The sequence below is a fragment of the Camelus bactrianus genome, chromosome 2 (genome assembly GCF_048773025.1).
Source record: "Camelus bactrianus isolate YW-2024 breed Bactrian camel chromosome 2, ASM4877302v1, whole genome shotgun sequence".
Lineage (NCBI taxonomy): Eukaryota > Metazoa > Chordata > Mammalia > Artiodactyla > Camelidae > Camelus > Camelus bactrianus.
Window position 1 is genome coordinate 93874435 of NC_133540.1, and position 27260 is coordinate 93901694.

The following is a 27260-nucleotide window of genomic DNA, read 5'->3' on the forward strand; positions in this document are numbered from 1 at the left end:
CCAGTAGGAACCCCAACAGGCTTCTTGTGACTTGCTCCCATTTTGTTTTTAGAAACATTTTCTTATCTTCTAGTATTAAAAAAAAAAAACAAAAAACAAAAAACAAAAAAACAGATTCACCTGGTATGTATACCCTGCCCGGACTTGCAATCAGCCATTTCTCTGAGGAACTCCAATTCCTTCGTGTTGACAATAGTGTTAGAGACCAAGATTTGGGATAGGTGTGCCCACTGCTCTTTGCCTTTTTCTCGGACAGAACTACTAGGAAATACCTGTATATATATGCACACAAATATATGGATGTGTGTGTGTATGTGTGTATATACATATATATATATGTTCACACATATACAAATGTACAGATACATACTGGTTTCAAAAATAATAAATTCACACTGCTACCTTCAATTACAGCCCATCCCCACAGGATTCATTTTTGCCTTTTCCCATTCCATATTTGTAGGTCCCTCCTTCCTCAGATCCTGACCTCAACAACCTGAAAACATTTACTCAATCCATAACACACCTAAAAATGACCCAGAATTACTTTGTCCACATCACTACAAAAAATAAACTCTAGTGGAAAGAGTTTGGGATTTGTTTGCAATTCCCCCCTTACCTCCACCCAAACTGAGGATAAACAGTCAAATATTATGTTAAAAAATTAGATTCACTTTCTCTTCCCCTTCAATGTAAGTATAGTACTAATTTAAAATACAATCAGGTTCATTCATTCTGGTGGTTTTGAATTTTCCCCATTCCCATCCTTATTTTGAATATGGAAGATAACATGCTTTGAAACATCAAAACTATATAAAAACGTGTATGCCTTTTTTATGTCATTATGTCTCATGTCATTCCCTACCATAAAACTTTGTTCTCATTACCTTTCACTGCCCACCTTTTTTTGTAAAGCTAAACAGATATGAGTGTGCTTTATCCCTCCCCTGCTTTTTAACACAAAATATAGCTAACTAAATAGGTGTGTTTACACTATCCAGTTGAATCCAGACTGGAGAAAATTCTTCCCAAAGCAATTTATAAGACAAGCAATATCTCAATATCAAAATCTGACACAGACATTAAGAGAAAAGAAATCTAGAAATCCAATATCCTTTGTGAACACAGATGCAAAAATTTTTTAACAAAATATTAGCTCTATAAAAGGGATATTATATCATGACCAAGTGGAGTTTATCCTGGAAATAGAAGGCTGGTTCAACATTCAAAAATTTATCAATATAATTCACCATACCAACAGAATAAAGAAAAACCAATGATAATCTCAATAGATACAAAAATAGCATTTGACAAAATTCAACATTCATTCATGATTTCAAAAACTCTTAGTAAATCAGGGCTAGAATGAACCTTAAGATGACAAATGGATCTTTGAAACAAATAAAGCTAGCGTCATGTGTAATGGTGAAAGGCTGAATTCTTTCTGTCTTTATTATACTGGAAGTCCTAGCCAGTACCATAAGGTATGGAAAAGAAATAAAAGGCATTTTTATTAATGTAATTCCACGTTACAATGGAAGAAATAAGACTGTCTATATAGAAAATCCTGAAGAATCTACCAAAAAAAAAAAAAAAAAAGCCTACTAGATTTAATAAGGGAATTTACTAAGGTTGTAGTATACAAAGTTCAATATACAAAGATTAATCATGTTTCCATATATCAACAATGAAACAACTAGAAATTTACATATTTATATACTTCTATTTATAATAGCACCCAAAAAACATGAAATGCTTAGGGATAAATCTAACAAACTATTCGCAAGATTCGTATTCTGAAAACTATAAAACACCGATGAGATAAACCAAAGATGACCTGAGTAAATAAAGAGATAAAGTATATTCATGGATTGGGAGACAACATAATTAAGATATCACTTCTCTACAAATTCATATACAGATTCAATGCAATTCCAATCAAAACTATTGTAGATTTTGGAGGTTTTTTGGGAAACCATCAAAATGGTTGATTCTAAAATTTACATAGAAGAGCCAGGAAACTAAAACAGCCAAAACAACTTCAAAACAAAAAAAAGTTGGAGTACTTATATTACATGACACCAAGATTTATTATAAAGCTACAGTAATCAAGACAGTGTGGTACTGGTGAAAGGACAGAAACCTAGATCAATGAAAAAAATACAGATTTCACAAATAGATTAAGATATTTATGGTCAATTCATTTTTGACAAAGATGTTAAGCAAATGAATGGAGAAAGGAAAAACTTTTCACCAAATAGTGCTAGAACAATTGGACAACCACATGTAAGATCCAAAACAAAACAAAAATCTCAACCAACCCATACATCACATCACATCCAACATTTAACTCAAAATGGATCATAGACCTAAATGTAAAACCTTAACTATAAAACTTCTAGAATAAAACAGTGCTAAATTATTGTGACTTTGTGTTAGGCAAAAAAATCCTCCGCTAGGATATAAAGCACAAACCATAAAAGAAAAACTGACAAACTGAATTTCATCAAAACTAACTTCTGCTCTTAAAAAGACACTGTTTTAAAAATGAAATGAAGCCACATATTGGGAGAAAGTATTTGTAAAATACCAGATAAAAGACAGGTATACCCAAAATATATAAAGAGCTCTTGTAACTCAATAATAATAATAAAATAAACAGCCTAATTTTAAAAAGAGCAAACATGTCACTACTTAGAAAAAAAATCCAGATATAGATAGCAAACAAGCATATGAAAGGATGTTAATATCACTGATTATTCTTGAAAAGCAAATTAAAACCATTTTACTACGAACATTAGCTTTTTGGTAGACATACGCTTTCATTTCTTTTGAGTATATACCTAAGACTTTATAGCTCAGAACGAATATGTTTAACATTATCAGAAACTGGAGGGAAGGGTATAGTCCAGCTGTAGAACGCATGCTTTGCATGCATGAGATCTGGGTACTGATCCCCATTACCTCTGTTAAATTAAAAAAATAATAATAAATAAGTAAGCCTAACTACCTCTCCCCTACTCCCCCCAAAAAAGAATTAAAAAATAAGAAACTAATCAACTATTCACTAAAGTGCATATACCATTTCACCAGCAGCATATGAGGGGAAACTTCTAGTTGCTCCATACTCTCATCAGATCTTAACATTGTCAGACTTGATTCTTAGCCATGCTAGTGGATGGGTAGTAGTATCACAGTACAGTTTTAATCCATATTTCCTTGATGATTAGTGTGATGAGCATCTTTCTATGTACTTGCATCTTTCTATGTGGTATGTATTGGCTACTCACCTACCCACAGTAAAATGCCTGTGCAAATCCTCTGTCAATTTTTTGACAGAGTTCTTTGTATTATTATTAAATTATGAGAATTCTTAAGATATTTTGGTTCAAATGCTTTGCTAGATATATGTTTTGCAAATACTTTTCCCAGCCTTGGGCTTGCCTTTTCTTTTTCTTTCTTTTTTTTAATGGTACAGCATGTTCATTTAGGGAAAATTCATTTAACTGTACACTTATAATCTGTTCTCTTTTCTTTATGTATATACTTGAAGGAATAGGTTTACTTAAGGAGAAAGAGATAATGGTCAGCTCCTTGGAAGGTGACAAAATCATCATCAACTAGTAAATAGTCTGAAGATGATGCAATCCAGCCTGCATATACTGAAGACTGGAAAATACATCCATATATTCCTAGTTAAGTGCCCTTTATAACACTGGGGTCCTATCAGATGCCCAGACATGAAGCCCAAAATTAGCAAAAGGAGAGTAATATGTTGAAGGCCTCTCTCCTGCAATTCCTTATTGCAGTTTGAATTATAGACATTTCAAGTTAGGATATATTACACTTTCTGTTAATTACAGTTTTAAGTGGAAACTTGTATATATATTTTTGGAAACATATGTTGATGAGAAAAGCAAAGAGATTCAACTTTGATGCAATTACATAAAAAACTAATTCATGCAATGACGTTCAAAAAACATCTGATTGTCAAATACGTGTGCTAAAAATATTTTTTTCACATTACATATACTTAAAATAGATAAGCAACAAGGATTTACCATATAGCATACAGAACATAATCTTATAATAGCCTATGATGGAAAATAACCTGAATATATATATATATATACATACACACACACACACATATATGTAACTGATTCACTTTGCTGTACACCTGAAACTAACACAATACTGTGAATCAACTATCCTTCAATTTAAAAAATTACATACGCTTTTGTTGCAGCACAGATAGCTTTATATGTAAGTAGTTTACTAGTCCTTAAACATTCTGAAATTATCTCTCCTAACATTAACTATAACAAAAAATCAAAAGCATATTCATTTTTCATATTAATGAAAATACATACTTAGTAGAATATAAAATGTCAAGTAGAACACATTTTTTGAAGCAAAACAAAAATACTGCTCTCCACCACAACACCAACCCTTCTTCTTTTCCCCTAACCCATGCCTCAAAGATAGTCATTAACAGGCTGGTATGCACTTCTTAGACATTTTGTCTGCTCAAAGGAGTGTATATAGGTATGCCCACATATATATACCTTCACAAACACAAGTTATATGGCATTTTAGAATTCTATAAACCTAAACTTTAAAGTTTAATAAAATGAGGCCTCTATGACTGAGGAACTATAAAACACAAAAGATCTGAGTCAGGCTAAGACAAAAATAAGTTAAAATTTAATACAGTCATTGGATGTAGCTTGAAATCTTGCTAAAGTTTTGAGAACTTACAGCATATATTATTATTTCTGTTGTAGACACTCCTTGGAATGGGTGGGGAGCCTACAGTCCTTCCCTTTTCTGTGCCATGATCAGTGGTCTTGAAGAAAAAGATCAGAGAGAAAAATAGCAGGGAAATTTAGGAAATTGTTATTTGAATGAACCTCTCACAACAAGGCCACAGCCTAAAAAAGTTCCTCATCAGATTGGCATAAAAATCAGATATATGGATCAATGGAACAGAATAGAGAGCCGAGAAATAAACCCACACACCTACAGTCAATTAATCTTCGACAAAGGAGGCAAGTATCCTTCGTGGTATATACTTTGGCAAATGGTGTTGGGAAAGCTTGACAGCCACGTGTAAATCAATGAAGGTAGAACACTCCCTCACACCATACACAAAAATAAACTCAAAAAGGCTTAAAGACTTTTAAACATAAGACAGGACACCATAAATCTTCTAGAAGGGAATATAGGCAAAACATTCTCTGACATAAACTGTAGCAATGTTTTCTTAGCTCAGTCTCCAAAGGCAATAAAAATAAAAGCAAAAATAAACAAATGGGATCTAATTAAACTTAAAAGCTTATGCAGAAAAAGGAAATCATAAACAAAATGAAAAGACAACCAAGGGAACAGGAGAAAATATTTACAAACAATGCAACTGACAAAGGCTTAATTTCCAGAATATACAAAGAGCTCACACAACTCAATAACAAAAAGCCAAACAACCCAATCCAAAACTGGGCAGAAGACCTAAATAAGCAGTTCTCCAACAAAGACATACATATGGCACATTAAAAAATGCTCAATATCACTAATTATCAGATAAATGCAAATCAAAACTACAATGAGGTATCACCTCACAACAGTCAGAATGGACATCATTCAAAAGTCCACAAATGATAAATGCTGGAGAGGGTATGGAGAAAAGGGAACCCTCCTACACTGTTGGTGGGAATGTAGTTTGGTGCAGCCATTATGGAAAACAGTATGGAGGTTCCTTAAAAAACTGAAAATAGATTTACCTTATGATCCAGCAATCCCACTCCTGGGCATGTATCTGGAGAAAACTCTAATTCAAAAACTCTAATTCTATGCACTTCAATGTACATAGCAGCACTATTTACAACAGCCAAGACATGGAAGCAACTTAAATGTCCACTGACAGATGATTGGATAAAGAAGTTGTGATATATATATATGTGTGTGTGTGTGTGTATCACACACATACACACACACATATACACACAGTGGAATACTACTTAACCATAAAAACGAATGAAACAATGCCATTTGCAGCAACACGGATGGACCAGGAGATCGTCATACTAAGCGAGTAAGCCAAACAAAGACAAATACCATATGATATCACTTATATGTGGAATCTGAAAAAAAGGACACAAATGAATTTATTTACAAAATAGAGACAACCTCACAGACACAGAAAACAAACTTATGGTTACTGGAGGGGGAAGGAGGAAGTAGAGATAAATTGGAAGTTCAGGATTTGCAGATACACAATACTATATATAAAAGATAAACAATAAGGTCATACTGTATAGCACAGGGAACTATATTCAATACCTTATAATAGTCTACAATGAAAAAATATATACATGTATAACTGAATTACTATGCTGCATACCAGAAATTAACATAACATCGTAAATTGACTATACTTTACTAAAAAAAAAGTTAAGAAAAATCCCTGCTGCTGCCAGAGCAAACAAATCAAAATATAAAACCTCATAATAACTGGGTGGACAAATGACCCTCATAGATTAAGCCATACTCTCTCTTCAACCAGCCTAGTCCTTGCTCAGGGGTTTCATGAAAATAACCAAAACCAGGTGGCAGGAGAAGCAGTTACGTAAGGGATCAACTACACTAACAGTGACCTCACTACCACTACTGTTGAGAACCCATTTGCCTGAGTCCCCCACAGGCACTACCTCTTAGCAGGCAAATTACATCAAGCCCTTTGAATTATAGAAATGGTGATGGCTGATTCCTGATGTAAGAGACACCAATTCTGAATTTGCTACTGCCAGCACCACTCTGCAGGATTAACCGAATGCTTCCTATAGATCACATGGCCTCTGACCCAGGAGTTCACTTTAAATGGCACTGGGTAGATAGATGCTCAGGGCCCCATCAGTGTTATCAAACAGACTCTAACTCAGACACAGCTGCCCCATCGTAGGAAGCAATAACTATATCTCGAAGCTTGATATAAGAGTTGTTGCCCAGGTAAAAACTTCTGAATTTGGGGTGCTATCCTGCAGTATACAAAATGGGCTCTGAAGCATTAACCAACATATGCTGTCTCATCTCCAGAACATAATGGATGTGGGAACCAAAGGTTAATAGCAAAGTAGTGTCTTCTCTGCTCTCAAAGTTTTACTTCTTGTGTCATTAACTCTGGAATATGCTGATCTTGAACTTACATCAGGAGACAATAACTTTCACTCTACTGAAAGCTGAGCTTATCATGTTCCGTTTAATTTCTTCGTGGCAGTAGAAAAACAAGCAAAAACGGAGGCTAGAGAATGGGTTGAGAATGACTGTCCATGACTATCAAGGGGAAGGAAGAGGTTGCTACTCTACCTTTGGGGACTAGGAAGGCCTCGAGAAGAACTTAGGGGAACCCACTGGAGTATGTTCTGGCAGTACTGGGCAGTGTTAGGTTAGTGGCAGACTATCACAATCCCATATGGTTAGAACTACCAGGAGCTCAGACCCTTTCAAGAATGAAGGACTGGGTCAGCTTGTTAGGAACAGAACCCTAATAAGTCAAGAGGCCAGCAGAATGTATGAAATCTGAAGTGGAACAGATTAGGGTATGTGCACTGGTACAATTCTAAGAATTTAATTTAACTAATTTCCTTACTAGTCACTGGTGTGTGTAAATACCCCCATCTTTCCTCTTAAATACATTTTATTTCCTTTTCCTTTCCCCTAATCATGCAGTTAGCAAGTTCGCAGGAATTAAATTTAAGTTGTAAAGTATCAGGAAAGAATCATAATGCAATCAGGGGCAGCACAGTATCACCCACAATCAGTAGCCCCATGGCACTGCCTCTGGACATGGCACTTCAGCTTGCTTCATATTTTCTCCCACTAGAAAAACTGCCTCCATGGATGGGAGATAGCAGGGTCATCCTGACATGTATACAAGTGGGGAGGGAAGTGAGGGGAAAGAAGAGAAGGGAAAGAAAAGGGATAGTTAAACTACTAAACCGTGAGCTATTCTAGACACTCCTCCAGGAGGGCTGCCCAGCTTTTGATTTCTCCTTCTGTAGGGATGACCGCCAGCACAGGGGCAGACTCCTGGGGCTATGAGTATATATCACAATCCTGGATCCCCTGGCTCTGGGAGACAGATACCTGGTCTGAATAGGGCTAATCCAATCCTTTCTTGTTGGAATATAAAAATTAAAAAGACAAGGCAGAGACTAAATCTCTACAGCAAAGTTACATTAATGGCAGGGGTCTAAGGTATAAAAATTGCTGATGAGCTCCCAAGAGCTCCTCTAGTTTCTTCTGCTCAAGCCCCACCCATTCAATTCATCATTCAATTTCCAGTATGGGTTCCAAAAATGCCTTTTGTTCCCCTTTAAACTGGTGCATATCAGCTGACTGCAATCCCAAAATGCTACTATGACTTCTTCTAGGAAGTAAAAAGGTATGGTTCTCATTTTAATGTCAAATTATAATCGTACATTTTCCTTGCTTCCTCTTATCCTGCTCAAAAAGTAAACTTAGTGTACTTTTGCCTTCAGAATTGTGACATTAGAACTCTCATGCCTAATATGCTTTTTCATATCCTCCTATTTTGCAAGAAAGCACATTTACCCTAAAGCTTCAGTCTGTTCATTTTAGCACCAGTTCCCTGTTAAGACATTACTATGAACTGTCAGCAGTTCTCTGCATCTCGTGATCTCATACCAGTGCCAACAAAGCAGAGTGAATGATTACTGATTAACAATGGAAATGAATTCTGTCCTTAAAAGATAATAGCATATAAACGAATTTCAAGTCTAGCCTGTTTCTGCTCTCCATGTGCCTTGCTTCTACCATCACTTAAATCCTAGATCACTAATATGGACTTCTGACTTCTAATCTCTGATTCCAGATCAAGTCGCCATTAACGTTAACTCACCCAGCCTTCATTCCCCAGGTTAGATGACTAGGATTTTCACTTACTCTGATACCCTCTGTGTTCTACTCTTACCCTCTCTGCTGTTCTGGCCCTGTTTATACCTCAGTTATTGTAACTTGACTTCTGACACTTGTGGAGGTTCCTAGTCTGGTCCCTGCCTGGTCTCTTCCTGGTACTGGGACACCTACTTTCCATTACGAGTCCCAATCCCAAGGACGGGGATCAGGCCATTACCTAGAGCCCAGTACCCACAGACAGAATTCTCTGACAACCATCCATATAATATATGTACACACTTATGGACTTGTTCATTCATTTTTCTTTCTAAGATTCCATGTGCTTCTTCACCTTGAATCCCTATTAACAACAGGCTATGTAGGTTGTTCTCTGGCTGTTCTGTGCCTGACACGGGTTACTAATAACCTTTCCTCAATACCTGTAGTTGAGGTGAGGCTGGCTCTAACATGCAGCATCATCTCAAGTGTGGACTCATCCTAGTGCATCCTCATAACAGTAAGCCCAGCCCTCCTCTAAAACCTGGCCGTGCTCTGTCACAGCACAAATGCAACAAGATTCTACCAAATCTTGAGACAGGGTAAAAGCACACAAACTTGACAGAATTTAGAAACAAAGCAAATAAGCAGATACACAAGAGAGAAAAATTTTCTAAATGGTATGAATTAGAAGCTTTGGAATACCATAGTATTAAAATAATATGATCCCTGGACATTAACATGCCAAAAATTTTTTAATCAGATTATAATTTTTAAAAGTAGAGAAAAAGACAATTATGCTGCATTTTGTAAATATATTCTATTATAGCATATAGAAATGACCATTTCATTCCCAAGAGCTCAAGCAGTAATTTCTTGACACAAAAAAACACTATGTGTGTGTGTGTATATATATATAATTATATACAGTCATATAAGTGCATATATATAGTCATATAAATTAGTATATCTTTTGATCAATGATGAATTCTTCTTTATAAAACATAATTAAATTTCTAATTCCTTTTAGTATCAAAAAATGAGATTCTCATCATTTTTCCTAAGTCTAGCTTTGTTACTAATACTATACCCTCATCAAAGCTGTTTCCTCTCCCAGCTTTCTCTACATTGATTCCTAACTAAAGATCAAGTCACTAATGGGATCATCATGAATATAAGAAAAAACGGTAAAGTAATCCAAGACTCAAAGAAAAAGGTGTATATTTACCTCAGGCCCCTTATAAGCCAAGAGAGCTGCAGCGAGAACTACAATGGGCAATAAGGAACTGTGGCTGAAGAGGGAAGCCAATAAAGCCTCAAAACAGACGTCACTTCCACATTATTTAGTAATTATCTGCTCACGAACTAAACTAGTTTACTAGTTCTTAGAATGGAGGAATATTGTCTTATCATCTTAATATTTTTAGCACACCAAATAGACTTAATATACTCTCGTTGAATAAAAATAAATAAATCAAGGATTTAGATGGTTAGTAAAAAGAGTGTCAAATACACTTATCTTATAGTGCAATACAGTCACCGTGGAATGATAACTGCCAGGCAGGATCTTACTCTAAGAAAACCAAGGAGGATGAGTCTCATTTCCCCAAAACAACTCCCTGCTGATTGACAGACACAGGGCCAGATGCAGCTCACATCACGGATTAATTTCAGGTGCTCTTAACCTTTCATTAGGCAATTACTTTCCTCTATTCTAACTTTATATTATTATAACATTCTCCTTAATCTAACACTATGTTTAGTATTTATCTTTCAAAAGTTCACTTTACTACTTGTTTACTTTGGTAGGACTTCTTTATCAGGCAGCTGGGAATGAATTACTGGTCAATTTATTTATCTTCTAAATTGCTATTCATAGACATTTTATAGTAAGTTAAACTCTCATGCAGAAAATAATAATGAAACTTAGTTTCAACTGTAACTCCAATAAGCTACAGCATTCTTTACTAAAGTAGTCACTTTGCCATCTTTAAATTTTAATAAAAATAGGACTTTTTAATCGATCTCTTAATGAAACAGATGATGAAATGCCAAAGTCTAACTCAAAACCTGTGCATAGTACTTACCTTTGCTACTTAGAAAAATGAGATAAAGATTTTTAAAATACAGATCAGTATAGCCAATATGCTACATAAGAGCATTTCTAAACGTTTAACTAAAGAGAACACATGCAGGTATGATCACTATCTGTAAGTAGGCTTGATGTGAAATAACAAGACCAAACTAACAATTAGGTACTGGAATGCAACCAGTCTTCTTCCCATTAAAATAGCACTTACTGAACAGAACTTCACTGGACTGGAATGATGCTTTGTCAGACGGCATTAGGATATGCAAAGCAACTATTAAACTCTGCACTAAAGTGGGTGTCAACAAGCAGAGTAGGATGAAGAAAGGCTAGAATATGAGGATCCTTTTAAAGATCGCTTAACACTGGCAAGCAACAGTCAAAAAACGGCTCATTTTTGATGAATGTATTGGGCTGAGAAAAATCAAAGTGCATGAAAATCCATGAAGAGAAAAAAGAATAAGCTTTCTAAGAAAGATACAATCCTCCTAGCTATGAACAGAGATCAACCAGTACTGTCATCTCAGAAAGGCTATTCAGCACATTTCCCCCTGCTCTGCCCAATCACACAAGTGCATGTCAGTGTTACCGGTGGCCTTAATGCCTTTTCAGCAGCTGCCATGTCTTGTCAGGCTTCCCCATACCCTCCTGAAAACATAAACACCTATGTCAGTGCCTGGGCTAGTTACACAACCTAACACAAGCTGGGAATCACTGAACTTATTTACTCTGGTGACTCAGATTTAAATCTAGGTCTCTGTGGAAAAAGAGGTGGGGAATACACATGCATGGTATGACACCATATTTCATTAATATTTATTGTACAACTAAAGCAAACTCAACATTTTCTGCTTTTTTATAAGTCTGATGAAGAAACGAGCTTTTGGAAATGCTCCAGGTTTGACCAGGTACAGGTCAGCATCTGCTAGACTGAATGACAGCCACAGAACAAGTACCCTTTACAGGGAACTCTTTTCTCTCTCTCTGTTCCCCCTGTGCTGTTCCCATTTACCCACACTGTCTTTTCCCTTCCTCCTCCAGCCTTTCCTGTAAGCCCCCCACCAACAGCTACCTCTTAGCAATGCTGAACTTCACAATGTCAAGATAATTTTTTCAATGCTATTTCACTCAGATTTATAGAAATACTTTAAACACAGGTCAGACTTCAGAAATAATAGAACAGTAATAAATTCATTTTCATCTTGACCAAAGAGATAACTCATCTAATTTATTCTGGACTTAGCAAATGTAATGAAATATAGAAAGCACATCTGTCATCAATCCAATAGATCAAATTATCTTGAAAAAGAATACATGCTAAGGAAGTCATATTTAGTACAATTATCATGGTGACCTAATTGTGGAATACTTCAGGAGCAAAACTAAAGTTTTCATATTAAAAATATGCTTTCTTCTAAGTGTTTTATTTTATTTCTAATCCTTATTCTAATTGCTTAAATAATAAACTCAGATTAATTTTTTTTCCCAAGAGACCTCATCTGATTCATTGATGGTGGAATCAATTCATTTTATAATATTGTGTAATTCTGATATAAGCAAATCTCACAGTTTTCACCAAGGAAGTTCTATCAATCCCCCTGATATTCAGCTCAAACATCATCTTAGGGTTACCCTAATCATTTCAACTAAAAATAATCTTTCTACTCCCTAAGTGTCCATAGAACTTTTGTGCCTCTCAGACAGACTGATCATAGACAATCCAGTTCTCTATGCATCTGTCTTATCTCCACTATGTTATAAAGTTATTGAGAACAGAACTATTCGTGTCTTAAACATCAGTGTAGCTCCCACTGTACACAATAAAGGACAGCACACAATAAAACACTGAATAAATAGTTTGAAAAAAAGCACAGAGTTATTAGAGTACATTATAGCATCATTTGAGAATCTATTTACAGTGTATTATCATGTTGGGAAATAAGAACTAGGTTCTCAGAGCAAGCTGAATCCTTTTGTTTAGTCTAATTTAATCACTAGTCATTACACAAATAAATCAGGTTAAATAAAATTATTAGGCAATCAATACATAATGATATTTCTAAAAATAACTGGCAGTTTATTTTTATTTAATACTTGTTTACTTAACTATGGCATTTGTCACTTAAATCACCTACTACTGTGTCTTATTGAGCAGTGTGCAATGGGAAAAGAACTTGGGCTTCCGAGTCAGAGAAACCCAGGCTTTAATCAAGAAAATCTGATTATGAATTTACTGAGGGATTTCTAGGACAAAGAGAATAAAGAAGCACAATAAGACATGTATTATCATTCTTTCACTTGATAACGAGTAGCCTTAGAATTCCTAAGAGTGACAGTAAACATTTATTTTCTTAAGACTTACATAATTTTCTGACAACATGCTTATTACCTAACTATATTCATTCACTCAGTGCTTACTGCAGGCCAATTACATGCCTATGTGTACTTAGAGAACAAAATTTGCTGAAATATATTACACAATATAATGTTCTACAGCTGTTTATTCAACTACACTGTAAACACCCCTTGACTTTTTTGAAATCTCCTCTATATTCAACACAGTGATAGTATGTACTTAATAAATACCATCCCTTGACTAACTGCCCAATATTTCTTTCTTTATATTCTGTTACATGTTAAGAATGGGAGTTCCAGTAAGCAAATATAGTAGTGATTAAATAAAAGAGCCTAGAAAAAAGGAATTAAGAAGAATGCCACATGACTGAGTTTTACCTGACTAGATTTCAGGGCTGTCAATGACCTAATTGGTAAAAAATATCAGCCATTCACCTAGTGAACTGTTGCCCTTTTTATAAGAAATTCAGGGAAGAAACAGACCCTTGGTCTGCTGCCCATGGACTCAAAGCATAGAAGCTAAACTCTTCACTCTCTGAGAACAAAAGTATCAACATTCTTCTATCTGTCAACATTTTTCAAAATGAGCATGATCATTATGCTTTTTAATAATAAAATACAAACCAGCACTGTACCATAGACACTTAAGACATTATCACTGGGGGAAGGGTGATTAGGTGATGGGCACATGAGGACCTGCTAGTTTCGAAACTTTGAGTTTGTAATTTCTTCAAAATTTAAAAAATATATCAGTAAGGTAATGCAGTTTGAATAAATATTAGGGAAATTAAAACAAGTAAATAAGTTGCTTTCCTAAACTCAAACACTCAAAACATACTAAGAGATTTGGATATTTTGAGAAGATACATTGAGTTCTATACACAATAATTAATCACCTCCTAAGTTATGTAATTTTTAAAGCAAAAGCTATGTGGGTGGATGCTTCACCTAGATCAAGGGAACAAACCTACAAGGTCCTGTGCAGGTACATAAGTTGTTCCCCCTGAATAAAAAATAGCAGATAAAACAAAATAATGTTGTAGTGACTTTCTGACGTCAGATAATGACTATATAACAGATTCCTATTCTTCTTAGGCTATATTAAATTAATTGGTCTCCTTGAAGTCCTTACTGGCTGGAGAACAGAGGGACACAAGTTAGGAAGAAACACTATACAGGAAGAGGAAGCTGGGCCCGGTCGACTCATCGAGTGTTGAAGACATACCTATCAGACATGTCAAAAGTCAAGCTGTAACATGATACCTCTCAGAACATAGGCACCAAGGGCTTAAGAAACAAGGAGAGCTAAAAGAATTAGTGTCAGAATGCAATGATCTCTATCATCTGAGGGATCTGGAGTGGAAAGAACTGCCAATAGATGAAGAACCAGGGGCCAGACAGGACAGGTGACCCACCCAAAGTAACAGCTTTCTTGTGGCAGAGGCAGAAGTAATTCAATTCTCTTAATTTGGGGGCCTCAGAAGTACCATTATAAATACGCACTTATCTTTTATAGGTAGTAATAACAAGTACTTTAAAAGGATTAGGCCACACACAAAAGAAACAAACTGTAATTAGTTTATTAAAAAAAAAATCCTCATTCAGTTGTCTTATTTTAAAACTCCAAAATACAGTACAGTGGTACTTTAAATCCATTGTGGCTTCACGTGTATCTAGTTGACTTAAAGTTACTAATCTAAGTTTGCAACCTCACCAAAATGCATAACTACAGTACCACCTACCACCTATGTCTCTTTAGGGATTCAGTTTTCTTAAGACTTCAAAGTATGGGCTAGTGGGTTAGCATAATGATAGAAAGGGTTTTGCTTGGGGTACTGGAACACCTGATCACAAAGCAATGACACATTAAACTTAAAATAACTAAATGCATTAATACTGTGCCAAGTCATACACTAATATTCTATATACAAATAGAAGCCGGTGAAAAAAAATTTTTAAATTTTATGGAAGGAAACTTAGAATCTAAGTTGCTAATAATTTTCCTTGAAACCAATATGCAAATTTAACAGTAAGACTGTTCTACTAGAGAAATAAAACCAAGGCCCTACTCACACATAACCATTAAAACAGTAACAACAAATTCAAACCCAAAACAAAGCAAAACCTCAGCATTTAGTGAAGTCACAGTGTAGTTGGTCAAAACACCCATAGTATCCACTTTAAGTGGGCTAATATACAAAGTATCTCATATTAAAAAACTACAGGGCACATCATCACTAGACTTGTCACAATGGATTACAACACGATCAATAATCCCATATTCATGTTCTATTATACACAAGACAATCTATTACACACTGATTTTTTTGGTTAAACAAAAATGGAGGGAAAATGACCCATATCACTAACAGACATTACTTTAAATATTCTGCCTCAAGTCTTATAGCTTCTGCAGATCCATTACTTAGCCTCTCCCAACATCCTTCTCCTGCAGGTTCAAAGACATGCAGGTACTAGGGGGTCAGACAGGACGAGGAAGCCTGAGATGTGTGGACTGAGGGATTCAGAGTTACCGTTACCAATCCTAGGCTTAAGATGATAACCTAGATGTTCCGAGGTTGAAGGTGTCTACGCTGGAGCCTGACACTTCTGCAGACTCAGTGGTGAGCACAAAACCCCACAGCTCTGCACTCATACAGTCGAGTAAATACACCAACGACAACTGCCTGTTCAACCAAAAGAAACACATTATTTATGGTATTAGGCTTTTCGCACTCCGCAGGGCTCCTGCTTCAGTTGTTCATAGAAGTGATATTCGAGACCTATCAGTGTCTTGTTTGTTAAAGATTTGAGGGCCCAGTAATAAAGTAACCTCAAAAAATTTCCACTGAAGAAAGGAAAACAGAAGTGTGTATGAATCAAAACATTGTGCAAAAAAACCCTATCTATTTAGCTTGGAGAGAAATTATCTACATTTATGATTACATTTGCTTGGAATGAATGAATTATCTAAGCATTTGGCATTTCTTGAGCATGCAGCTAGATAGAGGATAAAGCCACAGGGAAACATGTCAAGGGATTTGGGGAGGCTTGCCCGTGGGTTCAAGAGAAGCAGAGGAAAGAGCGAACAGAGGCTGGTACATGGATATGCACTCATTCACCAAGCATTTACTGAGCACCTATTATGCACAGCTCATTGCCCCAGCAGTAGATGTACAGTGGTCAGCAAAACAGACAGAATCCACATCCACACAAGCAATACTGTTCGGTCTCTCCTACCCAGTTTTCAGTGATTAACTTCATTTTCAGCAATGCCATAACTTAACATTCATTCAATGAAAAAGGAATTCAAAGGAATTCTTTAAAAAGAAAAATCAATCAAGGACCTCCATCTAGGAGGAGGAGACAAACAAAGCATCTGTTTAGCAGAGGTACGACAGGGTGGTAAGAGAACACACGGGAGGGGCAAGCAAACGCTATTTCTGGTAGGAGGAAAGGCTTACAGACAGGAGAGGGTGGTCTACCTCAGAAACTTCAAGGAGACGGGAGTACATCTCTGTCCACGCAGAGGACACAGTCCAGGCTCAAATTCACTGAGATCAGAAGTCAAAATCCTGACATTGGCCTACGCGGTCTGCAGGCGCCTCCACCACCCTGACCTCAGCTCTCACCTCCCTCCAGCCAACCTCTTGGTGTTCTCTGAACACTTCGAGCACCCTCCTACTTCGGGGCCTCAGCACCTGCTCCTCTCTCAGATCTAAAACTCTCACTCCATAAATGCTTCAGGTCTCTGCTCAAACGTCACCTTAACTGAGAGGAACATACATTATAATACATGAAAATCAGCTTTCTAAATATTGAAAAGCAATGCTACAATCATTTATGGATGAATCAATGCTCCTTACAAGATCTGGGATGACTTCAAAGACTACATGATTGAATTATCTATTTTCCCCCCTTTAAGTCAAATTAAAAATTGAAGACATGTACTATAAATTGGGAATTTTTTAATTCTAAATTTTTCTTAAAGAAACAAAGCTTTATCTAGCTTTTTCAAAGCTGCATTTTTAAAAATGTTAAAAGTTGGGGAAGGCATAGCTCAAATGATAGAGCACATGCTTAGCATGCTTGAGGTCCTGGTTCAACCCCCAGTAGCTCCTCTAAAAATACATAAAACTACCTACCTCCCCATACCAAGATAAAATAAATGATTAAATTAATATTTTAAAAACATGTTAAAAGCTAAGTATGAGAATTCTCTAATGATGATTTCTTTAAAAAAGGAATTCCAACAACATAAAAGTCAACTGCACAGTAAGAAATTCAAAGAAGCATCCTTTAACTGTTAGCGCCTTCATAGTGAGATAACTGATGACCAAGCCAAAAAAAAATTACTTATCTATGTCTCTCATAAACTTCCTACATTAGTTCACATTAGTTCAAGTACTACTGAAAATAAGAAGTCAAAAACATTAAAGGAGACCACTACACTAATATAACAGCTAAAATCTTAATAACTGACAATACTAAGTGTCAACAAGGATGCAGAGCAACTAAAATTCTCTTACATTGCTGCAGATAAGAACGCAAAATGGTATGATCATTTTGTAAATAAATAGTTTGGCACTTCAATAAAAAGTTACTGATATTGATAAATACACACTTTTCATAAAACCCAGTAATCCCAGTCCTAGGTACAACTCAAGAAAACTGAAAACATTTGTTCTGCACATAGACCTGTACAACTGTTTATAGCAGCTTTATTCATAATTGTCCAAAACTGGGAACAATTCAAATGTCCAATTCATGAACGGATGAACAAATTTGCCATACCTTAATATAACAGAATGCTACTCAACAACACAAAGGAACAAATTCAGGGGCGTGATAGGGCTGGCTGGTACAGCTTTGTGAGAGCCCACTGTTCAGGACTTTTGCAAGCTGCTTTTAGGTAGCTTAATATGGGCCATGATAAAAGTATTTACACTGCAATAATTAGCAGATGCTACAATCAGGGATTTTTTTATTTGGAGAGCAGGTTGTTACAATGTTTATCAGCATACCATAGAACAAACTACTAAAACATGCAACAACTTAATGAATATCAAAAGTATTATAAATGAAAGAAGACACCAAAGACTACATACTGTATGATTTCATTTATGTGATATTCTAGAAAGACAAAATGACAGGGACATTAATTAGATTAACAGTTGCCAGGGGCTGGAAGTAGATGGAGCAGACTGACTACAAAGGGACATGAGAGAACTTTTTAGAGACACAAATGTTTTCTATCTTGACTGTGGTGGTGATTAGCCAACTGTATACATTTTTCAAAACTTTTACCACATGTAAACTATACTTCAATAAACCTGACTACAAAAAAATTAGAGGAGTCACTTATTTCTTGATTCTTTTATGGATGACAAATGCATCATACATACAAAAGGAGAAACTGGAACTTATCAGTGGAAATATCAGGAAGGCAGATTTTAACTCACATAAATAGAAGATGATAAAAAATGTCAAAAAAGTGAACTTGTAATCACAGGAAGTATAAAAAACAGAGGGACAGAGGATGCTGTAAAAATGTCATTTGAGTGTCATTTCAGACTAGTATCATTAAGAGAGGTTAGTATCATGAAGGTCTCTTCCTACTCTGGAGCCAGTGGCTCTAAAATACCTTATCTTTTGTTATGATAACGTCAGGTCCACTTTTCAATTGTAAGGAAACATCAATTACTCATTTTAACATCAAGCAAATTGACTTGGAGCCCAGTGCAGTCTTGTTAAGAGTGCTGGCTCTGGCTTCAGACAGTCTGGGCTCAAATGCTGGCCCATCAGCAGCTATGTGACTTTGAACAAGCATCTCTAAATATTTACTGCCCTATCTGTAAAATGGGATTAACATTTTCCTGAGATTTCAATAACAATGCATGAAAAATGATTTCAATGTGCTAAAGCCTTAATAACAAACATTTCTTAGACATGATTGGAAGTGGAGATATAAATTAATCAAGCCTAATTCTAAGAATTTTAATTTTCCAAATATAGGAGATTTATTCTTTAATTACATATCTAGTAGTTCATAATTTTTTGCTTAGCCAGATCTTTTGAGAATGTGATGACTCCATAGATTCTTCACCCAGAAAAAAATGCAAATATATGCTACATTCTGCATATGATTTTCAAGGATTCAAGGACCCTCTGAAGCACATGAATGAAATTAAAACCACCTGATGTAAACTCTTAAAATTGCGAAGTTGAGAAGTGGAATTTAAGAATCTTCAAAGTAGAGAATCCAACCAAAATATTACACTGTCATTTACTTTTTTAAAAAACAGGTTTTGCAAGTAAGACTTAAACATCATGTTTCTAATTCATTATCTCCTTTTTGCAGAAATTTTAAACTAGAAACATAACATTTTTTACATGAATTGATTTCAACTCAGAAAAAAAGACACTAGTTGGAGAAACCTGTATTTCTACCAGCCCAAGAATGAATGGTTCAAAGTTATCATGCATTACTGATGCTTTAACGTGCAGGAAGAGTTTTCAAGTCAGTCTAATGCAATATGCATTTTTAAATTAAAAAGAAACATACCAACTAATTCCTATGCTTAGAGTCCCATGTTAAAGTTTTTTCTTTTTAAGCGAGATTTTTATTTTGCTAGACCGCATCTAGTTTTTTCTTAATAAACATATTTTTAGTTATGTTTATGTTGTTTATTTGTAACACAGCCCGATGGTGAAAACCGTCCTAAATCTGCTATCAAATAATTCCAACCTGGAAATATGTTGCGATCTCAAAGCAAAAGGTTCTGCTTTTCTTTTTTAATTGTTTGGTTTTCAGACTACAATAATCACTCGGCACTAACCAACTCATGCCCATCACGGAACAAAAAATAGTTTTTCGTACGCATTAACACCATTTTCCCACAGGAAACAACCATTTTTAAGGCACTGGAGTCGAGGCAAGGGTTCATATATATAGTAAACATCTTTTCGATCGGTTTTATCAGATTATTTCAGTGAAGGGAAGACCAAATATTGCAGATCTCAGAATTGAATGGTAAAAATCAATGAAACGCTGCACCTGAGGATCAAACACTGGCCAGGTCTGCCGGTCGGAAAGGTCATATCTGCTCTTTAAACCCCACTAACTGTGAATGTTTGCGATGCCACAGCATCCCCCGTCCAAGAGAATAAAAGGGCCAACACTCCCCAGGAGCATCTCCAGTTGCTTCCATAAACGAAGGTTTCCAGCACAGGGCGTGGGGGGAGGGGGTGGGTAGAGCAGGGCTCGGGAATAAGCCAGGAGAGGCCCGCAGCCCTGGAGACAGCGCCCGAGGGATGGAGGCCTCGCTCGGCTGTGCCCGGGGGCGGGGGGTCCGGAAACCGAGACCCTGCCGGGTCTGGCAGAGAGGCCCCGACCGGACCTGGATTCCTGGACCGCCAGGTTACGCCCCCACTGCTCACTGGAGGTAATGTCCAGCCCTCTCTTTCCTCATCCCCCGAAGCACCCCAGCATCGCTCCGCATCGCCGACGGCCCGTGACCCCGACCCCAAGCGGACCGCGACGGCGCCCTCTCCAGGCCGCGAGGGTGGACACAGGCCAGGCCGCCAGCCCTGGAGGCGGCGGCGGCTCCGGGGCAGCGCGGTCCCGGGGGAGGACGGCAGCTGGGCCGCGGCCTGTCCCCAGGGGCGGCGGGCGCAGGGCCGCGAGTGGGCAGCGCCTCCGGCCCGCACGAACAAAGCGGCCGAGGCGCGCCGGGCGCGGGGCCGGGGCGGGGGGCGGCGGGCAGGGGGTACTCACCGGAGGGCGGGTGGGCGCGGGCGGGCCTGGCCCGGAGCGGGGACCGCGGCGGGCCGGCGACGGGGAAGGGGCGGCGTCCGCGGCGGGGCCCTGGAGCCCCGCTGCGGGGGACGGGGCTTCGGGCCGGGATCGATGCTGCGGCCGCCAGGTGCGGGAGCCGGTCGGCGGGGGCGGGCAGCGGCGCTAGGCGGCCGGGGCAGCGACGCCGCCGCCTCTCCCTTCTCCTGGCCGGCTCCCTGCTCCCCCACGTCCTTCTCCTCGCTGGGTCCCCGCCGCCGCCGCCGCCTCAGCCTCGGCGCTTCTCGGGCTTCTCCTCTCCATCAAGACCGGGCCGCCCCGCAGGGACCATCCCGGGAAGTGAGGGGCTGTTGCCGTCTCCCGCAGCTGTTGGTGGCCATTTTTAATCCTCCTCCTCCTCCTGCTTTCTCCACCTCCCGCTGGCTGCCTGACTGACTGACTCTGGATCCTCCTCTTTCCCCTCCTGCTCCTCCTACTGAGCCGGCCGCAGAAATTGCAGCCGCTCTTCCTCTTAACCCTCCTGCCTTTCCTTCCTCTTTCCTTACTTCCTTCCCTTCCTTCTGCTTCCCGCTTTCCCCTCACTCTTACTGGCCTCCTTCGCCCCCTTTTGCAGGCAACGGGCGCTCGATTCTCTTAGCCTGAGTTCGGCCCCCTTTTCATTCTTGTCCTTCTCCCCCCTCCGCTTCCCTCCCAGAGGCACACACCCCCGCTTCCTTCCTTTCCCTGGTCCTGCTCTCAGCTGTTTCCTTTTCCCTCTCCCAGCCCCTGCCCCTCTCACCCTCCTGGCTCCAATTTCTCTAAAGACTCAGCTGAGAAAGGACAGCTGGGTTCTGCTCTCCTAAACCCTACACCTATTTGCTGGATGCTGTCAGGCAGCGATGGGAGGACTGGAGGCTGCGTTAATTTTACTCTAGCTGGAGTACAAAAGGACTGCCCACGCTAGCTGTTTTACTACGCAGCTTTGAAACTCCTTGATGGTGTCGCGTTTGACTCAGGTCCAATAAAGGAGCGAGGAGTTGAAGAGCCCAGTCTCAGTTGCCTTCCCTCCGTGACCTTGAACCGGTCGCCTTAACATTTTAGGGTTTTGCTTTTTGGTTTTTGTGGGTTTTTTTCTTCCATTCCTGTAAAGGGCATTGTTTACACCCTTGCAATCTTAACAAACCAATTAGCACGCTTTGGTAAACCTAAAACTGCTAAGTGATCGTCAGTTTGCCCCTCTGTTGCTTGTTTCTAATCAACCCAGTGGACTGTTTGGAGCATACATTAGTTCTGGAGGCAAACTGAGTCAGCAATTATGAGTGGACTCCCTTAAACAGGCTCAGAGTGGGGAAGTGGTAATACTGTCATGACAAACTTGTTTTTCCTAACACGGCAATCTACAGAATTTCCTCTAATAAAGATGAAACAAGCTGGACTTGCTGTTTGCTTCTTTTTAGTCACTTGGCCTTTGTCAAATTGGACCCTTTTGTAAGGATTCACTCACGGATTACTTAAATATTCAGCACTGCTGACAAATACAGGGGATATTATATGTGAGCACTTGGGGGGGGGTCACAGTTTCTGCTTCTTTGGAACAATGCCTATCAAAAAAAAAAAAAAGAAAGAAAGAAAAAGCACCTTGCCCTTTCAGAGTAAAACGACTACGTGTGTTCAAAGGTTAGTCACTTCAGTAGGCTGTGTGGGAAGAAGTGTTTTAAAATGTTTTATATTCTACTTCAAAGTGACTTTTTTTAAGTTCAGATGTAGAATTATGTTATAAAAATGCAAGCATTTCAATGCTGTTTGAGAAGAATGTCAAAACTACCCTAAAAATATATTTTAATAAAAAATATTTATGTTTCTGGGAGCAGAGAGGTGGGGTTCTAATCTTTTTCTTTGAGCCTCACAAAGTAACCTGTACCTAGTTAGGTTCTAGATTTTAGTTGCCATCTTTCAATACCACTAATTTTTCTATTTGAAATCAACATCTTGTATCAGCATCTAAAACTCTTCTAAACCCAAATAAAATGAGACAGCTTTGTGTAATATATTTTAGAATAAACTATTGAAAACAAAGCACCTATATAGTGTGAGGGGGCTGTGTGTGTGTTTTCTTTTTGGCCTTTTGGTGTTTATTATTTATTAGATTTTGTGTTTCTCCAGTCTATTACAAGACAAACTTACCACAAAATTACTGATTCTTAAGTATTTCCTTATACAACTGAATACTTGTAGAAAGAATAAAATTGGATACCATGAATACAGAGTAAGAAAATCATTTGACTTCTTTTAAACACAGGACAGCATGCATTTTTAAAGGAGGGTTTTCAGTTAAATATGAAGTTTCAGGAAACTTATCATTCTGATTTTATCTACACTGAAGAAAGAAGAGTTCTACATTTTTTATTCATTAACACTTTAATTATAAATGTTTTTCCTTTTTTGTATGTATTTTTATTGAAGTATAATCAGTTTACATTGTGTCAATTTCTGGTGTACAGCATAATGCTTCAGTCATACATGAACATACATACATTCATTTTCATATTCTTTTTCACCATAAGTTACTACAAGATATTGAATATAGTTCCCTGTGCTATACAGTATATACTTGTTTATCTGTTTTATATATAGTAGTTAACATCTACAAATCTTGAACTCCCAGGTTATCCCTTCCCGCCCCCATAAACATTTTTCTGTTGAAGAAAATATACTGCATTAAAGTTCACAGACAGATCAGTATGCAAGGGTGGCCCTTTCTTGTTAATATCTTATCAACTAAAAATCTCACAAAGGTTTTTTCAGTGATACAAAATAAATATTGACAAAAAGATAAAATACTGATAAAAAAGTGATATAAATGTAGCAAGCTTTTTCCTTTTTTACTGAACTCATATAAACATAAGCACAGTAATAATGTACAGCACCCAGAAAAATCAGATCCTTCACATTTACTTTTTTGCAGCCCTGTTTGAGATGTGTCATCATTACAGCCCTTACCTTCTTTAGTCTTTGTTGCTGGCTAAGTGTAGTTTCTCTGTCCTCATAGGGTTCGGGAATTAAAAAAAAAGGTCAGATCAGGTTCTCCTGCAACATGATTATTGTTTCATATGTATTCACTCTCAGATAAACTCAGGGTCTTCTATAAAACAAAGAATTGTGTTAAAGTCGGGTAAACCCTTTGTGCAGAGGCCAGATGGGAAGGGATCGAGGCATGTGCAGCAAGCTCCTCTGGGAATAGAGGAGCAAACATGAAGGGCTATTTCTAAGCAGAGCCCAGTCCCCAACTTACAATTCATGAATAAGGCGATTGTGGAGAATAACAATCAAGAGGATATCTGTGACAATAAACAAAAAAACCCATATTTGTTTTTAATACAATTGAAAATTCTATGAACATGAACAAGCAAGGCACAACTTTAAATTGAGGAAGATGGAGATAAAAGGATCACGAAAAATATCGAAAAGTAAGAAGAAAATTAAAAATAATAGAAAATAGCAATTTTGGATAATTGTTAGGATAAATTATATGTATTGACAATTTGTTATTTAAACAATTATTTTCTTTACATTTGCATTTAAGACTAAATATGAATTAATTTAAACGAACAGGTAGAATTATCGCAGAGACAAATATAAATAAATTATAGAATTTTAAGATACTTATTACTAGAATACAGTATGCTAAATTATTCTGGAACACAAAAATTAAAAGGAATTGAAGCCTCAATCAACATATTTTAAAATTGCATAACTACTGTTTTAAAAACATGTATGCATTTTCCTAAGCTATTAGGTACAATAATAGAAATGCCATATTGTTTTCCCTTGTTTGACAGAGCCAGATGGAAAATAAATGGGCAAGCAAATGACAGTCTCTGGGGATCATGGGAATTGAATGACTATAAAAACCATACTCCAGACAAGAATATAGTCTTGGGTAAATGTTCAGTTTTATGCTCATAATCTCTGTTCTTTTAGAAAAGACAATAATATTTCTGCTACACCTCTTCCTCTTTAGATGGACTGTCTAAAATATCAAGTGAGTAATGACAAGCCATATTTATCTGCACTGATTAAAATTTAGTATCATTCTTCACTCCTCAATTTGGAGAACTCCTTATAATTAACTGATGAGCTGTCCTCGAGACAGTGCCATTTAGAGTCATTACTGCAATCTAATTGGGGAAAAATGCTTTTAGAAAGTTCTAATTAGAGACTTTTTCTGTTCTTACAAATACATTCAAAGGAGGTACTGAAGCATTTGTTTTGTGTTTTTCTTGGGGGGGTTGGGGATTTGTAGCTTGGTGTATTGTTTTTGTGTTTTCACCTAAGTAAGTAAAAAAAGGTAAAGCTTCTTTATGTTTTGAAGAGTAACATGACCACATAAAAGGAAACTGTAATAGTAACAATTTTTGCCTTGCTCATCATAATGATCATGATTATAATAGAAAGAACTTTTTAACACTTCACTATTAATGAATTTTATTTCTTATTAAAGTTGGAAAGCTCTCTTGATTTTCAGTTCCTTATATTTCTTTATAGAGAGTTCAGACTTTTAAAACAATATCTTGGCAATGTTTTTATAAGTTAAATATAGTAGTATATAAACTAGATTTATTTCACTCAAAAAAATGTTAGCAAAAAAATGGAAATGGCTTATTAGAGGTCATTTAATGTCTATTTGGTGGCACTCTGAATAAAATCAAGATCTCCTGGCTCAGTCTCAAGTTCAAAAACTTCAGAGTTGAAACGATTAATCTTATAAGTAAGAAACTGAAGCCCAGTGAAACTTTTAACTGTGCCACATTAAATATAATTTTAACTTTATTTCCAGATCTACTGTTCAACATTGATGTTTCTCAGAAATAAAGCCAAGGAACAAAGTAAAATAAACTGGGTTTTCCTGTTGTTTACAAAAATGAGAACAATTATTTGCAATACACCAAGGAAAAAACAGAATTTAAGAAAGTTTGAGTAGACTAAAAGAAATGTGAATTATTTTTTTTATCTAGAGCAACCCTCATTCTATAATATTTATTTTTAGGTCAAAAAGGGTAAAGTTAACTGTCAAAAATACTATGTAATTTAATAGGCTGAGTCTGAATTTCAAAAGTCAAAGGATTCAGGGGGTGGGGTTGGGGGAGAGAGAGAGGCCTAGAGACAGAGAGAGGGACAGAGGGAGAGAGAGAGGGAGGGAGCTCATTGGATTACTTAAGTAAAGTAAACAGTGCCATCTGCTGACCAGAATGAAAAACATAGTGGTCTTTGACACATCTGTAAGAGGATAAAGGAGTTCAAGAAAAAGCTATTAATTTATTCCACACATCCTTTAATCATGCTAAAAAGTACTATGCTGGTGATGTAAAATTAATCAGCCTCCTTTACAGAAATTTCAGATTATATTCTATGTTAGCTGCGGTTGTTGTTATTAGTATTATTTCAAAGCCAGCCAACAGTTAAATCTGATCAGTATCAGTAACGAGGCTCGTTTAGCTAAAACAACATTTAGTTTTACGGATAAAATGTAAATGAGTAAATGAAGTTATTAACTTGGAATTATGAATTTGGTAAATTTTATATAAAGATTTTTTGTTTCTAAATGCATAACCACACTAAAAATAATTTGGAAAATAGAAAATTTTAAAGTTTGATTCTTGATCTAATTATTTCACTTTGCAAGTATGTAAGGGGCTGCTATGCCAGAAACTTGATTGCCTGCAGGAGATATAAATAAGACCTAGTGTATGCTCTCATGTAGTTCACATTCCAGTGAAGGAGACAGATGTAAACCAAACATTATTATGTCTTAAGAATTATAACAGAAGCATGTACAGGATGGTGCAGAAATATCTCCATTCTGCTCTAATGCGGCAAATCATTACCAACAGTTTATATTTGAAGTCTAATAAGCATTTGCTCCTGTCCTCTATTGCTATATATAATCCTCAAACTTGTGCAAGAACTGTATTTTAAAACTTTCTCCTTGAGTGGAGTTTTTGTTTTATTGTTTTACTCAGAAACCTCAAAAGACAATATCCTTAACTCTTCGATTTCTCTCATTCCCTGCTTCAAGTCTATTGCCAGCTACTGTCAATTCACTCCCTAAGTATCTCTGGAATACTAACCTTT

At 37.1% G+C, this 27260-nt stretch overlaps 1 protein-coding gene across 6 annotated transcripts in view; it reads right to left on the reverse strand.

Moving 5' to 3' along the window:
- WDFY3 (WD repeat and FYVE domain containing 3) overlaps positions 1–21789 on the reverse strand; it is a 242829-nt gene extending 221040 nt beyond the window's left edge. For 4 of the 6 annotated variants that reach the window (XM_074346645.1, XM_074346624.1, XM_074346639.1 and 1 more), the window contains exon 1: positions 21132–21788. The gene's annotated coding sequence lies outside the window, so the exon portion shown is untranslated. Of the gene's footprint in view, positions 1–21131 lie in introns of all 6 variants that reach the window. The other 2 variants (XM_074346631.1, XM_074346601.1) reach the window with 1 other exon arrangement.
- Between the last annotated feature and the right edge of the window lie 5471 nt (positions 21790–27260).